Source organism: Anguilla rostrata, chromosome 14 (assembly GCF_018555375.3).
Source record: "Anguilla rostrata isolate EN2019 chromosome 14, ASM1855537v3, whole genome shotgun sequence".
In the NCBI taxonomy this organism is placed as follows: Eukaryota; Metazoa; Chordata; class Actinopteri; order Anguilliformes; family Anguillidae; genus Anguilla; species Anguilla rostrata.
In genome coordinates, this window is record NC_057946.1 from 60,702 (window position 1) to 79,391 (window position 18,690).

The 18,690-nt window shown below is 45.4% G+C and overlaps 1 protein-coding gene across 2 annotated transcripts in view; it reads right to left on the reverse strand.

Moving 5' to 3' along the window:
* Positions 1-16,714, reverse strand: part of gnaz (guanine nucleotide binding protein (G protein), alpha z polypeptide) — a 68,000-nt gene extending 51,286 nt beyond the window's left edge. For both annotated transcript variants that reach the window (XM_064307213.1, XM_064307214.1), the window contains exon 1: positions 16,383-16,714. The gene's annotated coding sequence lies outside the window, so the exon portion shown is untranslated. The remainder of the gene's footprint in view (positions 1-16,382) is intronic.
* Positions 16,715-18,690: the final 1,976 nt, after the last annotated feature.

Here is an 18,690-nt window from a genome sequence, read left to right on the forward strand (position 1 = left end):
TTATGACAATGTTTCTATGATTAATTGACAGGCCAAATAATTATTGATGAATCAGTGTTTTGTCTGCCCTTAGGAGCATGCTAATGAGGGGGACCAAAAGGACCTTATTTCTGTTGAAGCTCAAAAAAACAAAAACCGGTTTGCTATAGGATGTTTTAACTGCCACTGGGGTGTTTTTGGGTGGTGGAAATGGGAAATTTAATACTTTTTTCAGATATTAGTTGGGGTTGCTTAAAACTAGTGTTTTCCAGTCAAGCTGGCATGATATAAAAGCCACATATTTATGTTTATAATTCTGAATACATTCTAAAAAATAAAAATAAAAAACCTCTGGAAACATCATTAATGTCCAAGCTGCTTTGGGGTTACTTGAAATGTATTTTCTTGCTGTAGACAACAAACTATACATATATATATATATGCAATATCTTTAATTTCACATATAAACTGTAAGGGCCAATTGAAAACAAGCACTAAAACTGAAACAATACTTTTAAAAAGTCCTTTCATCGGTAGGCCAATCTAACCTTCCAAGAACAGCATTGTAAATAAATGGCCCGTTTTGGTCACAGACAGAATCGCTGCTCCTGATTGGCCATTGGCTGAGCCTGTCCTCAACATGTTGGTCACTAACCTGGCTGGTGGTCTGTGTATCTGGCTAACACCAGTATATCTGAGAGTATAGCATAACTTTATAGCATGACTCTTCGGCCTGAACTTGACAGTTAAACTAAATAAATGAAAAGCAGTTGTGTTTTCTTATAGCTAAGTCTAGGTTGGACTTATGATTCTACATGCATATGATTCTAGATACTGCTTATGCTTTTTTCTGTTTGTTTTTGTTTTTTAGTCAAGATTTATCCATCAGATGTTAAAACACTGAAATGGAAAATGTGAAAGTAAATTGCACCCATTTCTCCTGAGATTTGTAGGCAATGTGATAATTCTACGGTGGGCCTCCTTCCTCAAAGTCTGAGGTGCTGAATTTTGCCAGAGAATGATACTGGAGGTTTTGTTTTGCCCAAGGTTTTAAGTAAGTCAGGCTTTTAAGTAAATCAGGCTGGTTAAGACATTTGCTTAATACTTTGAGTGTTAAATTGGATATTTCTTGTCTTCAGTCTACTGGTCCTTTCAGTGAGAAGTACACTTCTGGAAATGCTTCTGTGCTGATGACAAGTAAAGACATTTTCTTGATCTGTGCATTGCAGTTTTGTTTCTCCCATAATGTAGTCCTGCCTTGTGTTTATATTTCTCACATGCAGAACTGTACATTTAACAATATTACATTTAACTTGCCAAGTTTCTGTCCACTGCTGGATTCTGTTTAAATCTTGCATTACTTTATATAGAGGCGGAAACTATGGTAAGCATTACCCTGCTTATGTTCACAGGCCTTTTGGTAGCCATCAAAGGATGCATTTTGAGGACATTATGAATATCAGATTATGAATGAATGCTTGAAAGTCTTCAGCTTTTTAAAGCCAGAACCACATGGCTGGTTTTTCTTCTGTCTCAGCGCTTAATTGATCAACACATCTCTCCTGGTTTCTTTAGTCTTGATTTGTCGCTGATTTTGAGGTGAAAACAGAAACCAGTAGACCCTGCAGCCCTCCGTAACCAGAGCTTCCGACACCTGCACTAACACAGTATTAACTAATCTCAAAATGGTTCAATCAAGGAAAATTTGAATCTAAAAAGCTTTCAAATCCAAATTTTACAGCATCCTAAACAAGAACCAGGAAGGGGATATGGACCCACCCACCCCACCACATACCCGTGTGAGATCATTACACCTCAGCGACGGTTATACCAAATGCCCCTTGTTTCCTCTCAGCTCTTAGGCAGGCACGTCTGCTGTGGCACCTTTACAGCACACTACGCCGAACCCAGACAGTGAGGCCACATCCATTAACAACCTGTCGTAGTCAATATAGCGACAGGCAGCCAGATTCACCAAACCACTCTCTCAAACCCTACACTTGTAAAACCAATGTTCCTGAGGCAAACGGGAACCTGGAAAGGATATTCCTGACCAAATATTTTTTTTGTGTTCTAAACAGCTCTATGTGCTAATGTTCGACTGGACCACAGTCAAATATTGAAGACGCATGCTCAGTCTGCAGCTGTAGCTGACACTTCAAAAAAAATGTCAGATGAAGATACAATTAACCTAATTAAATAATTAAGTTGGCACAAAATCCTGAAACAAACCCTACTCTGAATAAGACAAATGCCAGTTGGAAGTGACAGATTTTGACATAATGCAGCAGGGTTTTTCTTCACAAGCACAGCTTGGTGAACGAAGGCAAAATTGTGATGGAATTCTGGCAGGAGCAGAGGTGGGCATGGAGGGCCAGACAAAAGCCAGAGAGTTTACGGGCAAACTTAGCTTCTCCTTCCAAGGTCTGTCTAAAAGGGAGGATGTGGCTGTGACAGAGAAAGAAGAACAGGATGGGTTTGGGGAGGCGGGACCACCTCCTTACTCTAATTGAAGGCTTGTGATTTTGGCCCAATCATCCGAGACTCACAACCACTCCACACAAAGAGCTGTTTTAATTTCCCCTGCCTTGGCCTTTTCCAAGAAGATAATCACTGAAGGAAATGCCTTCCCTCATTTATCCCACCCAATCAGAAGCCACTAAATACTTCAAAAGGTTTAACCCTATGTACTGTGGCTCACTTCAGAGAAACATAAGTGGTACTCCACTCCAGGTTCTGTGGGCCTCAGTGTCTGTAGTATTTGCTCCAACCATGCACTACACCACCAGATTTCACTAATGAGCTCACTTCCTGACGGTGGTGGTTGCTGAGCTGAAAATAGATGGGGCAGAAACCTTCCCTTTGAACTGATCATTGGTGTCAACCTTTTTTCATTCATTTTAATTAATTAACAAGTGTGCCAACAATCTGAATAATCCATTGGCAGGTAAACATACAGTTTCTTTCGTTACATCTCTGGGAGATTAAATGATAAATTTAATTTAGGAAAATGAGTTTGTCATTAATTAAATGTATAGAAAAAAGATACCCACTCTGTTAGCTACTGCATTTACTTTGCATATAAACTCACACACTGCAGAAGCACTCACAATGCAGAGGCACTCATACACTGCATAGACACTCACACACTGCATAGACACTCACACACTGCAGGGGCACTCATACACTGCATAGACACTGACACACTGCATAGACACTCACACACTGCAGAGGCACTCACACACTGCATAGACACTCACACACTGCAGAGGCACTCACACACTGCAGAAGCACTCACACAATGCAGAGGCACTCACACACTGCAGGGGCACTCACACACTGCAGGGGCACTCACACACTGCAGGGGCACTCACACACTGCATAGACACTCACACACTGCAGGGGCACTCACACACTGCAGGGGCACTCACACACTGCATAGGCACTCACACACTGCATAGACACTCACACACTGCAGAGGCACTCACACACTGCAGAGGCACTCACACACTGCAGGGGCACTCACACACTACATAGACACTCACACACTGCAGAGGCACTCACACACTGCATAGACACTCACACACTGTAGAGGGCACTCACACACTGCAGAGGCACTCACACACTGCAGGGGCACTCACACACTGCATATACACTCACACACTGCATAGACACTGACACACTGCAGGGGCACTCACACACTGCAGGGGCACTCACACACTGCATAGACACTCACACACTGCAGAGGGACTCACACACTGCAGGGGCACTCACACACTGCATAGACACTCACACACTGCAGAGGCACTCACACACTGCATAGATACTCACACACTGCAGGGGCACTGACACACTGCAGGGCCACTCACACACTGCAGGGGCACTCACACACTGCAGAAGCACTCACAGACTGCAGAGGCACTCACACACTGCATAGACACTCACACACTACATAGACACTCACACACTGTTCTGTTGTGCAAGACTTAGCTTCCTGAGAGATTTGGCAGGTCCCTGCAGAGCCGTTTCAGGCCATTCAGACAGGGCGGTGTGTCCAGCGGTGTGGGGGGGTTGTAGATCGCTTCTGTGATAAGCGTAGCTGTCAGGCTGGATGAAGGAGAACAACAGGGCTTTGCCTCAGCGCCTCTGTGTCGTTGGCTGGGCGGTCGGGGGTGGCGGGGGGGGTCGTGGGGGGAGGGGGGGCGTGAGGGGCGTGTGGATGAAAGGGGAGGGGAGCGCACTCTGAAACTGTAGGTCACACAGTCACATGCTGGAGATCCGCTGACAATAGCATGCTTGTCTGGGAGGCAAAGGCAGCGCGTGGTATTTGTCTGAAAAAGGGAACAATGCCCATTGGGAGGCTGAGGGGGAGGGACAGAGTTCAGCGGCTCGTTTTGCGCCGGATGGGTGCAGTGCTTGCCTCCTCCAGCTCCGGCCGCTGTGACCCGGCGCTGAGTTCGTATCCAGCAGCCACCGTGCTCACCATGTGTCCCTGGGGTCCTGCAGCTCGGAACAGTCTCCTCCAATCGCTGAGCTCAAAAAATGTTTCTACCAATCGCAGAACACAAAAGAAGGTTTACCCCTTAGTTACAGCCAGTTCCCATTTGTTTAGCCCCGAGCGACCAAGGCACAGATGTTCCATTTAGCTGCATTTTTGGGGACCTGCGCCCAGCTGCACACACCCTCCTACTCATCTGCAGCATTGTGCACTCTCTACACACCCTGCACCCTTTTCAGCAAAAATTAACTGCTGCTTCAGTGAGTAATGATAGTCTATAGAGCACAAATGAATCACATTGTGTTACACTTCCAATATAATAACAAAATTAGCTATTAAATTAAATGACTAGCAAGACTAGCATTTTGTTCAATATGTTGATTTCAATCCTCATTTAACCGAAGTGTTATTCCTTTAACCAAAATTGGAGTCTGTTTTACCTTGTGTGGGTTCATAGAGTTAAACGATTATCTGTTATAGTAGCTAGCTAGCTGGCAAAATAGCTGTAGCTATGCAATCTGCCTTTGACGTGGTACATAAACAAAGGTAATCATTAAATATAGGTTTTCAGGGGAGCTGACAGGGAGGCTCACACAATGTGAGCGCCTCGTGTAGTTTGGGTGGTCTACCCCTAGCAATTACCTGGGATTTCACCAGCATCTGTCTGTAGTGTGTATGACAATGAGAGAGTAAGACCACCTTTGTGGAGCGACACATCGCCGGTGTGTTTGCCGTCCTATGATGTGAGAGGGATTTACCATGTCACTAATCACATTTGAGCGCTTCCATTATGGACTGACACCCATGATCCCTCTGTGGCTGATTGTCCAGTGATACCGTAAACGAGATGAGATCCTTTCTGTTGCACTCAATGTCAGTTATAATTATGCAACAGAAAGTATCACAAGCACCAAAAATCTAATGGGAATGGCTCTAGACATTGGCCAGACCAGGCCAAGCTAAAGATATGGGTAGTATTTACACAACTATCAGGTCACTGATCAGGCTCATAGTGCTGTAAGGTTATGAGCAGCCTGTTCAGGCTCATAGTGCTATAAGGTTATGAGCAGCCTGGTCGAGCTCACAGTGCTGTACGGTTATGAGCAGCCTGGTCAGGCTCACAGTGCTGTAAGGTTATGAGCAGCCAGGTCAGGCTCATAGTGCTGTAAGGTTATGAGCAGCCAGGTCAGGCTCATAGTGCTGTAAGGTTATGAGCAGCCTGGCCAGGCTCATAGTGCTGTAAGGTTATGAGCAGCCTGGCCAGGCTCATAGTGTTGTAAGGTTATGAGCAGCCTGGTCGGGCTCATAGTGCTGTAAGGTTATGAGCAGCCTGATCGGGCTCATAGTTCTGTGAGCTTATGAGCTCCACAAGTGATTCTACTAATGTAGCAGTGGGTAATGTTGCAGTGTGTAATGCAGCAGTGAGTAATGTGGCAGTGTGTAATGCAGCAATGAGTAATGTGGCAGTGTGTAATGCAGCAGTAATGTAGCAGTGTGTAATGCAGCAGTAATGTAGCAGTGTGTAATGCAGCAGAAATGTAGCTGTAATGTATCAGTGAGTAATGTAGCAGTAATGCAGCAGTGAGTAATGTAGCAGTAATGTAGCAGTGCGTAATGTAGGAGTAATGTAGCAGTGAGTTATGTAGCAGTAATATAGCTGTGAGTTATGTAGCAGTAATGTATCAGTGAATAATGCAGCAGTAATTATCAGTGAGTAATGCAGCAGTAATGTATCAGTGAGTAATGTAGCAGTAATGTAGCAGTGAGTAATGTAAGAGTAATGTAGCAGTGAGTAATGTAGCAGTGTGTAATGTAAGAGTAATGTAGCAGTGAGTTATGTAGCAGTAATATAGCTGTGAGTTATGTAGCAGTAATGTATCAGTAAGTAATGCAGCAGTAATTATCAGTGAGTAATGCAGCAGTAATGTATCAGTGAGTAATGTAGCAGTAATGTAGCAGTGAGTTATGTAGCAGTAATGTAGCAGTGAGTAATGTAGCAGTGTGTAATGTAAGAGTAATGTAGCAGTGAGTAATGCAGCAGTAATGTATCAGTGAGTAATGCAGCAGTAATGTATCAGTGAGTTATGTAGCAGTAATGTAGCAGTGCGTAATGTAAGAGTAATGTAGCAGTGAGTAATGTAGCAGTAATGTAGCAGTGAGTAATGTAGCAGTAATGTAGCAGTGCGTAATGTAGGAGTAATGTAGCAGTGAGTAATGTAGCAGTAATGTAGCAGTGAATAATGTAGCAGTAATGTAGCAGTAAGTAATGCAGCAGTAATGTAGCAGTGATTAATGTAGCAATAATGTAGTAGTGAGTATAGTATTAGCACTGTGTAGTACTAATACTGCACTCTTTATTGTGCACTAGTGAGTAATCTTAATGTAATACTGTGAAGTGGTAAGAGTGTAAAAGCAAGGAAGAGAAGTGTATAGTGAAGCAATAGCTCAGCATAATGAAGTAGTAAAACCTTACCACCGTTGACCAACAACAGTTTAGATTAGTAACAGTGTAAAAGTATAGTAGCAGAAAGTAGGCCGGCTATCAATACAACAGCCTTAAAGCAATGAGTGGTAGCACTGTGGGTTCACAACCTTTAGGCGCAGGCTCAGAGAGAGGTTGACATTTTGTCAATCTCTCTCTGACAAATGTATCCTGTTAGATCTAAGGGATTCCTTTGTGTGTAACTGCCAGCCTGTTGGTCAAAAGTACTGTGCATCCATGACTTCAACAACACACTGGCTTTACTCACATTCTGTTTTCTTAATGGCCAGTTAGCCCTGATAATCTCTTTCTTGTTGATAAATACTGAATTACTAACTTACTAAAAAAATGTTTATAATGATTCATTTGAATTTGAAAAGCAGCTAACTGCTTGGCTATCCTACAGGCACTGATATATTTCTGGCCTTAGTTTGGATTCCAAAGATTATGTCCAATCACTTTGATTCAGTTTACAATCGCGACTGCTTTGGCTTTTCTGTTTGGCTCACATTTCTGGGGGGGGGGGGGGGGAGGAGAGTGCCATACAGGTGTCACCCCAGCTCCAGTGTCTACACCATCTGCCCAGTGCCTCCACTCATCCTGCTTTGCTTTAAGACACGGACTAAGCTCACACATCTCCTGTTGATCATGTGACCAGAACAGCTTTCCCCTTCATCCTAACCCCCACGACTGAGACTGCATTCCCAGAGCAGGACCAGAGATAGAGAGAGAGAGAGAGAGAGAGAGCACGGGGAAGAGAGAGCAGGAGAGGAAGGGAGGGAGAGAGAGAGAGAGCAGGGAAGAGAGAGCAGGATAGGAAGGGAGAGAGAGTGAAGGTGGCAGGTAGACAGAGAGAAGAAAGAGAGTGTGAAAGACTGGGCACCGCCCTCTTCCTCAGAGGCCATCCCTCTGTCATGTGACTCGGGTCATGCGCGCAGCTGAATACAAAGATGCCCTGTCCCTTATTGGCCCCGCCCCCTTCTGTGCACACTTTTAATAAGCATGGGGAAGAATCATTGTTAGCTGTGCATTGCTGGCATAGAAACAGTCTGTTTTTGAGCTGGGGGGGTGGGGGAGATCATTAAGATGGATAGTATGAGACCTGCCGATTGCTTCGTCCTGTTTTCTTTTTTTAACAGCAAAATGACTGCAGCCCTGCCATCCTCTTGTTCAGTTGTTAAATGCGTCTCTTATTCTTAATCAAATCAAACCTGAGTACTGGGGTACACCCTGTGTGCCCCAAACCTGTACCCCTGTGTGTCCCAAACCTGTACCCCTGTATGTCGTAAGTGGCTCCTGTTATTCCACATTTCCCAGTACTAAATACTCTAGTATACCAGACTTATTAAATAAATATAAATTAAATAAATATAAATGCTCTAAATAAATATATAATATTAATTATTATTTTCAATGTTTAATGTTATGTAATGTTTCTTGTTATTTTATTGTGTATGATTATGATGATGTTATTATTATTATGATATTGCTCTTGTTCGCTTCGTCATCCTCCTCATTGTAAATGCAATCTTTCCCTCAGATGTATGGAGCATTAGCTGGTGTGCACCGGACTGTGTGACCTAGATCGGGTTGGGCGTAGCAGCCTGCAGGTCCGCTGCAGATAGGCGGTAAGCCTATGAACGCGCGGCTGAGCTACTGTCCTCGTCAGGAACCGCCCAGACACCATCGATCCACCCCACCCCCCCCACATCCCACGCCCCAATTGTGTGTGACCAGCTGCGTCAGGATGAGATAGTTGTTTGTGAAACCATGGAGTACTGAATTTCTTTATTAATTGAGTTTGAGGGCCATTATTCATTGACATCCTGAATAGCACCCCAAAACAATATGTGCAGCGCAACTGAATGAAAATGAATGAACACTGTATTTCAGATTTGATTTATTAGAACCTGAAAGTGTCTCACTGCTTGATGAATATAATTGAATTTTACAAGCGGTTCCATTGCCCTTGTGCAACCTTCATATTCACCCCTATAAGCACTTATTCCATGATGACTACAAAGGTCGGTCCTTTCGGTTTACAGGCCTGTTTTTGTCCTATCAGTGGTGTGTTATAGTGAGTCTCTCACCCTGCCTCTCAGCCCAAGGCCTGTGGATGTGTGCCCAGCAGGGCATCTATTCCTCTATAGGTCACATGACCGCATCGGTCCCGCTTACAGTCTCTCGCCCTCTCACTGCACGGGCACTTGCTCTCTTTGAATAGTGCGGTCCCTGTGTTCACAAAGCATCTGAGCCATGATCTAGGATCAGTTTGCCCCTGTCCATATCCCTGCCTTATACAACAGGTGTAAAACCTCAAAAATGATCCTGCATCAGTGGTGTAGGCACTTTATTAATTAAAGGCCCTGGTCTTTCCCCCAGCACATTTATCAAGTGGACGTAGGAATACAAGCTCTAATAGAAGGAATGAACTTAAAAAAGGAAACCCGGCAGGCGGCCCCTGAGAAGACAAGGCACCTTATTAAGATTAGGGAACCTATGCAGTGACACAGCAATAATGAGTCGGCAATAATGAGCTGCCAAGCCCGTTAGATGGTACCTGCCTTAATGTATGCAGACATGAGGGCCTGTGGGAGAGCATACAGTGGCACTCTAGGCACAAAATGGATAACTGCCCCAAAAATCGCCATTCCAGATCCACACAGGACGCCATTTTGAATCCACACAAGGCGCCATTTTGAATCCACCCAGGGCGCCATTTTGGATCCACACAGGGCACCACCCTTGATCCACATTGGTGCAAAAATGAAAGGTAAGAGCCCATGTTTCAGAATGTGGGAGACAGGGCAATGAAATAGAGTCAGTCTTGCCCAAGGAGGTACACACAACAGAAATAAGCTGGAAAACATATTACTAAACGGTTTGCTCAGAGACCAGTTAAATCGAGTCAATGGAAATATGTATTGCATACCCAATCTACACGCCAGAGTATATGTCTGTGTGGTAATCAGCTTTTAAATGAGTAAAACATGGAAAATGGCAGTATCTGATCATAAAATTACAGAGCCCCACACTTCCTCTCTCACTATTGCTGTCCTGCAGTGTGACCAGTCAGTCCACAGTTTCTACAGGCCACTGTTTCACCAGACTCTTTAATCTCAGCTGCTATTGTCTGAACAGTACAGGACACTGTTTTACCAGACTCTAATCTCAGTTTCTATTGGCTGGACAAGACCACTGTGAGGCGAGGATACATGATCAACTAATAAAGACGCTCAATGTTTCGTCATTTGAGGATTTTGGACGATGTAATGGCATTCAGCAAAAATTGAGATCATTAAGAATGAAAAAAAGAGTGTACGCACTTCTCTTTTTTGAGCATTTCCTTTGCAACACATGAAGGTCAAACAGAAACTGTTTGTCCCTGTCTGTCCGAGGACAGTTCAAGACTGCACACTTGATTGGATTGGACTTTTTTATAAAGAGGCTTTGTCTCTAAGAGGGCTTGGACTACATTAACCATTTTATCTGTTCTGCAGTATAAACATAACCCATTCATGCAATCGGACTTATTATTATTGCCACATTATATATTGCTTCTTACTGCTGTAATACGACCTCAGTTATCTCTCTTAAGGCGATCAGAGATCCTGTACAGGAAAACACCCTTGTGATCCTTCTGGAAGGGTCAGTTTGGTCCTTCCATTTCCTGTTCTGGAACGTGTTTTGCATAGGGTTGAGGGAAGCTTCTCTTCAGTGGCGAGGCCTGTACTATGCAGATTAGTGACAGGGCTGTAGCCAAGGCTCCCCCACTCCCTCCCCTTAGTGCCACCGCTGGGCTGGACTTACAGTCACACACTGAAGAGTCTTAATTATGCTACATCCGTCATGCGCACGGCTGTATGTGAAGGCACTCACCATGGAAACGCTCTGAATGTGGGACATGGCCTGGCCCATACATGTCCTTTTGTTTAGACCGCACAAGGCAGAATGTGCTTATTAATAAGTGCAGTTATTGAGTTACGAGTGACTGCTCGCTGGCGTCAGGATGACGTCGGCTGGAGCACACGGTAAATTTAAGGTCAGCCCTGCGATGGCGGCTGGGCAGACACACGAGGGCTTGGTCTGGCGCCTGGAGCGCGTAACACACAGGGTGCAGGAAACATCTCACACATTCGTACTTTAGAGAAATTTCACTGAACTACACTAAAAATGGATATGGAGATTAGATTAAGGGCTATGATGGCTACTGCAGCTTGCTGTTTGCACAGCACCGTTGTGCTACCTTTTTTCCCAACAGGTTGGGATTAGTTGCCTGCTGGGACATTAAGCACTAGAAGTTTAAATAAAATGTAGCTAGTGAGGACTGGAATGAGACTGTAGTTTTCTGTCATTCGCCATTGCCGTGTGTTTTCTTTGTGTATCACATGCAATGCCTTGTTTGAGAAGAGGAAGAACTGAACCATAACTAATTATTTTCCCAGTCACAGGGAGGCTCTACTTTTTGTGACGTTAGCTAGCTAACCAGAATACCCAGCTAAATTAAAATGGGCATGGTGGCTAGCTAACATTGTTAGATAAGATTACAGTCGCAGTAAACTAAATTATCCTCTGGCGCCTGTACTGATGATAGTCCTTCTAAGACTCTAGTCTAAAGAAAAGAAAATCATCAATTTGAAGAAAAAAGTAGTGTACTTTAGGATTGGGCTGGCATTCAGAAGGTAAAGCTACAAATGATTGGTTTTCAGCTTCGCGTTCGGGTGGTTGGGCCAAAAGTGAAACACATAAGCAGTGTCCTGGGTGTTCTGAGCTGAAGGAGAGGCCAGATTGCCAGGCCCAGACTGATCCCACTTCCCAGAGTAAGGCAAGTTCCCCACTGCCCTGCCTCATTCCTCCAGTGCCGATTGCTCGCTAACTGTGTCATTCATTAAAGCTACTGCTGGGTCTCCTATCGAATCCGGACCATGCCAATGCCGACTGTGGATAGACGCTCCAGAGGTAGAGGCAGGATTGGCGATTGCATTACCCGCAATATGTGTGGGTTCGGTCAGTTAGCAGACTGCATTCATCACTATCTAGCTGTCCCATGCTCAGCCCCACGTTGGGTGCCAAATTATTATTTTTTATTATTAATAATAATAATAATAATAATAATAATAATAGCTACCCTTACATGACCTTATTCATGTATGGCTCCAGCCCCCCAATGTTAAAGGCTTCACGGGGCTTTTCTCTGAAAACATTTTCTGTAGATTCACTAGCAAATGACTTTATTGTACACATCTCATTAGGCCTCGGGAAACTAATTTTCAACTTAAAATAAGTGTTTGTTTGAAGACAAATTGCAGGAACAGGTTTTTTTGGTGGAGCTGGCGAGTCACTGGTACCTCGCAAGGCTCATTGATTAATGTTTTTATGTGGCCAACTGAACATATTCGCTGGGTTTTGGAGTTCATGAAGTACAATACAATAGTGCTCCCCGATGGTACATGTGGTGGTTGAGCCGCTTGTTCTTAGTGCACTGATGCCCATCCTTTGGTCTATTCCTGCTCCAGGAAGTAAGGTGAGACCGTCTGGTGAGCTGACTGTCTGAGCTCACAGACCCCTGATGACTGCACTATTTCTTTACAATACTGGCTGTACATTCATTACATTACATTACATTACATTACAGGCATTTGGCAGACGCTCTTATCCAGAGCGACGTACAACAAAGTGTATAACCATAACCAGGAACAAGTATGACGAAACCCCTAGAGAGAAGTACCAGTCCAAGTGCAGGGAACAACAGCATAGTTCAACTTGGACCCTGAAGGTTAAACTGATTAACACTAACAACGAGAACGGCAACAACGCAGTCTATGGAAAAAATACAAGCAGTAGTTAAGACAGTTAATGCACCTAAGTCACTTAAGTCACCATTCAGCAAGTCAGAGAGGGTTTCCCACCTCTTTTTGTATATGTCGCCTTACTGTCATAGAGCGCCCTCTCTGGTTAGTCTAGCACCTGCTGTCTTACAACATGTAAAGTCCTCCGGCACAATCGATGTGCAACCAAAACGTCCAATTTAATGTTGCAATTGCAGCTGCATTCATGCCTAATCCCCCCTTCCGATTTGGGAGAGTGCAGAGATCTGCGGTTCTCCTCTCAAACATGTGGTGTCGCCAGACTGCTTCTGTTCGCTGCTCAGCCCGCAGCCAAGCTCACATAGGAGCGGAGTCAGAGGAAGACCTTTCACATGCGGCTTTGACATATAGTCCACAGGCACCCAAATGACCAGCAGTGGTGGCTATAGAGATTGGAAACGTGGGCTCAATGCACCTTTCCGTACCCTGGGCGACGCTATCGACTTTGACACCCTATGGAGCTGCCAGACACAGCCACCACTCACATGGTCCAGATTTGATACAAAACCGTGGGGCTCATCCATGTACTACAGTGTAGTGCCTTAACCGAATGAGCCACCCAGCAGCTCGTTAATGTGTTTTTAGAAATATTTTTAATTTCAATTTTTATTCAGCTTGGACAACTGCTTAATGCGTTCCATGAACAGCACAGTTGATTCCAACATTGTTGCTTATATTTAAATTTTACACTGTTAGATATTTAACTTAAATAAGTAAAGGATACATTGATTCCTTGATGGTAAAATGTACGAGTTTACATTGTCTGATTACTAATTGCACCGTATTTAATGTTCTCCTTTATTATGTGCAAGCAGTTTTTATATATTTATACCGTACATATTAATAGCTACTATAAAATATACAGGGTAAACTGTAACTAAAATTATGTTTAATGAAAGCATAAATTCGACTTGCCACATTAACCAACCACTGCGACCCTGACTTGGACTAAGCAGTTAGAGAATGGATGGATGGATGGATATTAACCAGCTAGTAGCAGAGTTGGTTATCTTATGTAACTAGTTTACACATTCTGGACTGCCTTTAGCCAGCAAAACAAGTGGAAAATTGTAGTCCATAGGCAAAACTAGATTATTTATGTAATAATGTGTGGCTTCATAGGAACCAAAGAATCCTGGAATTTAAAAAACTTTTAATAAAAATGTTATTATCAGATTTCTAGTGCAATTCCCTTTATCCTGGTAATTAGGTACATATTTAAATGGCTACAGTTCATCCTTTACGAAACATTTGCAGAATTATAAATGCTTTGATCTGTCCAATAAAATAACGATTTTTTAAAATTTTGGATCAGAAGGATCGTTTTGTCTGTTCAGTTATTATAGAATCCTCATTGTTTGGCCGGATCTAATCAAAATCTGAAACTTATAAATCCATAAATCCATGTCCAAATCTATTAGCCTCACTAAGATGTTGAAATGAGATCCTGATTAACTGAATCCCTTTGAAGTCCAGTTTTGCTTCAATTGCCCAGTGTTTCTTTACAGCCACTGGTCAACGGTTTCTAAACAACTGTACGATGTTAAAGCAGTTGAATCGCCTCACTCACATTCAGTCCTGTTGCTCCTTTACCACATTTCCTGAGAAATGATCACATCCATCTGTACGTGTATCCAGGATGATGTGACTAAAGGGTGGATTTGCCTTGTTGTTCGCCCAAGCAGACTCTACTAATAAAACCAATAGGAAAAATTGATTTTCTGAGACCTTTTTGGCCGTGCTAAAACCTAGTAATTTTGGCCTTTAGATGCAACAACGGAATACGTGGTAACAGTGTATATGAGGACAATCACTGTGTTTTACCAAGCCAGATCATGACAATGGTTTAAAAGAAGGGGAAAAAAAGGAAAACTCTGCAAATACGTTTTCTCTTAAGTCATAGGCCACACCAAACCAGCTGCAGCATTACAGACAAACGAGTCGTTTCATTCGTCAGGAGTCTCGTTTTCACCATCTCTCCTTTCCTGTCATCCGCCTTTATTTTTTCTCCGAAGGCCCTGCTGTATAGGGTGCTCTTTTTTTTCTTTTTAATCGCACGGCCATTGAATAATTCAGAGTGCTGAAATGTTTGCCATTATATAACAGTGCTGTCATGTGCCATCTAGCCTCTCAGCTACACGCCTTCCTCCACCGGTAACCGCATGGCCTGTCTTCTGCTCTCCTTTTTCACTTTCTCTCGCTCTCTCGCTCTCCCCACACCGACCCCCCTGCCTCTCTCTCTTGCTTGCTGTTCTTCCCCTCTCAGCCCTTTGACCCACAACCCCCCCCCCCCCCCGCAGTTACACACATTCCCCCAGCCTCGGCCTCGGCCCCTCCCTGTTTCACTCTCTGCTTAATTTAAGATGCCTGGAATTTTAGAAGCAAATGACAAAAAGACCCTGGGAAGCACAGCCCAGTGGACATGTGGTCTGTCTTGTGTGAATGCGCACACCCTCATGCACACACACTTACACATACTCTCACACACACACTTACACACACTCACACACACACTTACAAACACCGTCATGCACACATACTTACACACACTCACACACACACTTACATACACACACACACACTTACTCACATATTCACACACTTACACACATACACACACACACCCTCCTGCACACACACTTACACACACACTTACAAACGCACACACCTCACTCACACGCACGCACACAAAAATGGATACAGTCCCAATATCAGTGCAGTGACAGATGGATGGGATGCTGCTGTTGCTGTTGGCGAAATGCCGATGCAGACACACAGACACAGACAGACAGACAGACACAGGAACACAGACACACAGACACCGATACAGACACACGGACACAGATACAGACACATGGACACAGACGCACAGACACAGACATACAGACGCACGGACACAGATACAGACACACGAACACAGACATACAGATACAGACGCACAGACCAACACACAGACACAGATACAGACACACGGACACACAGACACACGGACACAGACACACAGACACATGGACGATCTGCTGAGTGTATTCCTCCTGTACCACATTCACACACTGGAGAAGCATGCAAGCCTACACCACAGACCTAGCAGTATGGGGCTATGTGTTGACGTACTCTCTCTCTCTCTGTAGGACTGAGGAATGGCTGGACGCCCATGCATACACACACACATCTAATCCCTCATACACACTTGAATTTATGATATAAATATATACATTATATATCTATGACTTGGCCCAAGTGTCCGCGTACATGGTGGTGGTGTGTGTGTGTGTGCGTGTGTGCGTGTGTGTGTGTGCACACGTGAACATTACACAGACATGTCCTGTATTTGTTCGCGGATCACACGCATCCCTAACCCAGAGCAGCAGCGCAGCAGCGCTTCGTCACAATCGCACCAAACGCAGAGCGGCCTGAGCCACGGGCAGAACAAACCTCCCTTCCGTCAGACGGGAAATTCAGTTAATCCCCCGCACACAGAAAACAAACAGCAGCCGAACGAGGCTAGCCTGGCAGCGGCAGGCTCAGGAGGAAGCTGGAGCTCCGGCTGTCTTACCGGTTCAGCGGCCTCCTTCCAAACGCAGCTGATATGCAGGCAAACATTCGCTGGGCGAGCGGGAGTGTGTGCCTTCCGTCCTCAGCACTGATCTGCCAACATCCTCCTATCTCTGTCTCTCTCTGTCTCTCTCTCTGTCCCTCTCGCTCTCTCTCTCACTCGCTCTCTCTCTCGCTTGCTCTCTCTCTCACTCGCTCTCTCTCGCTCGCTCTCTCTCTTGCTCTCTCTCTCTCTCTCTCTCTCTCTCTCGCTCTCTCGCTCGGTCTCTGATTATTGTCTGTGTGCTATTTCCTCTCTTGTTAGCTCCAAGGCAGTTAAGACACGCCGCAGCGATGGGGGAGGAGGGTGTGTGTGTATATGCGTTGCGCGCACGTCTGAGAGAGAGAGAGAGAGTGAGAGAGAGAGAGTGCGGCAGAGATGGAGGGAGGGGTGAGTGAGGATGGAAGGAATGAAGAAGAAAAGCTGGGATTAAAGCAGAGAAATGAGTGACAGAGGACTGGGAGGGTTGGAGCAATCTCACCATTTTTTTTTTGGAAAACAGACAAATGGACGCAGGTCTTACCCCTGCAACAATGCGGTGGGTTCACGGATTCCACTTTCACAGCTCCTCCCAGCGAGAGCCGGATCTGACTCCTCTCTCCAGCACCTCCGATAGCTCAAGCAACCAATGGATTTCTTCATTGATTTAATTGATAGCTGAGACAGAGAGTAAGGTTGGGGGGGGGGGGGTGAGAGGCAGAGAGAGGGGAGGCCAGTGGGAGGAGTGAGAGTGATGACGACAGGGGACGAGGGGGTTGGCTTGTAGTATAAAATTCTGTTTCCGTGCCAACTGTCTCTGTGACAGAAGGACCTGTGCCCATTGGCCGATTGGCTTCACAGACAGCCTCACGGGGAGCTGCTATAGCTACTGCATTCTAACTACACTTAAAAAGCACAGCCTGTCCCCAACCCTGGAGGGGTGAAACAGAAAGGCTGCTCCTACCCCCGTGGGGCAGTTCAGCCAGGCGACTGACCAATCAGATACTGGGGCTGCACGGAAGCCCCCTCCCTGGGGCAGTAGGGCACTAACGGTGTCGCACTGTGGGGATCGTGGCACTTCTACATTAGAGAAGCTTTTCGGTGTTGCTGCAGCAATGTGAGTGTGTGTGCATGTGAGTGTGTGCGTGTGTGTGTGACTGTGTGACTGTGTGCATGTGTGCGTAAGCGCGTGCGTGTGTGTGTTTGTGTTTGCATGTGAGCACGTGCATGTGTGTGCGTGTTTGTGTGTGTGTGAGTGTGTGTGCATGTGAGAGTGTTTGTTGGTGAGTGTGTGTATGTGCACGTGTGCATAAGCACGTGTGTGTGTGTGCGTGTGAGTGTGTGTGCTGCATGTGTGCATAAGCGTGTGCGTGTGTGTTTGTGTGTGTGTATGTGTGTGTGTGAGTGTGTGCTTGTGTGCGTGTGTGTGCGTGCATGCGTACGTGTTTTTAAGTGTGTGTCTGAGCGTGTGAGTACGTGCGTGTGTGTTTGCGTGTGTGTGCGTGCGTGTGTGTGCATGTGCATGCGTGTGTGTGTACGTGTGTTTTTAAGTGTGTCTGAGCGTGTGAGCGCATGCGTGTGTGTTTGCATGCGTGTGTGTGTGTGTGTGTGTGTGTGTGTCTGTGCATGGGTGAGCGTGTGTGTGCATATGTGTTCGTGTGCATGTGTGTGCATAAGTGTGTTTATAAGTGTGTGTCTGAGCGTGTGTGTGTGTGCGTATGTGTTTGCGTGCGTGTGTGTGCATTCGTGTGTGGGCATGCGTGCGTGCATGTGTGTGTGCGTGCGTGAGCGCGTATGTGCGTGTGTGTGCATATGTCCGTGCATGCGTGTGTGTGTGCGTGAGCGTGTGTGCGTGCGTGCGTGCGTGCATGTGTGTGTGTGCGTGAGCGCGTGTGTGTGTGCATGCGTGCGTGCGTGCATGTGTGTGTGTGTGTGCATGCGTGTGTGTGTACGTGTGTTTTTAAGTGTGTCTGAGCGTGTGAGCGAATGCGTGTGTGTTTGCATGCGTGTGTGTGTGTGTGTGTGTGTGCATGGGTGAGCGTGTGTGTGCATATGTGTTCGTGTGCATGTGTGTGCATAAGTGTGTTTATAAGTGTGTGTCTGAGCGTGTGAGTGCGTGCGTGCTTGTGTGTGCGTGCGTGTGTGTGTGTGCGTATGTGTTTGCGTGCGTGTGTGTGCATTCGTGTGTGGGCATGCGTGCGTGCGTGCATGTGTGTGTGCCTGCGTGAGCGCGTGTGTGCGTATGTGTGCATATGTCCGTGCATGCGTGTGTGTGTGCGTGTGCGTGTGT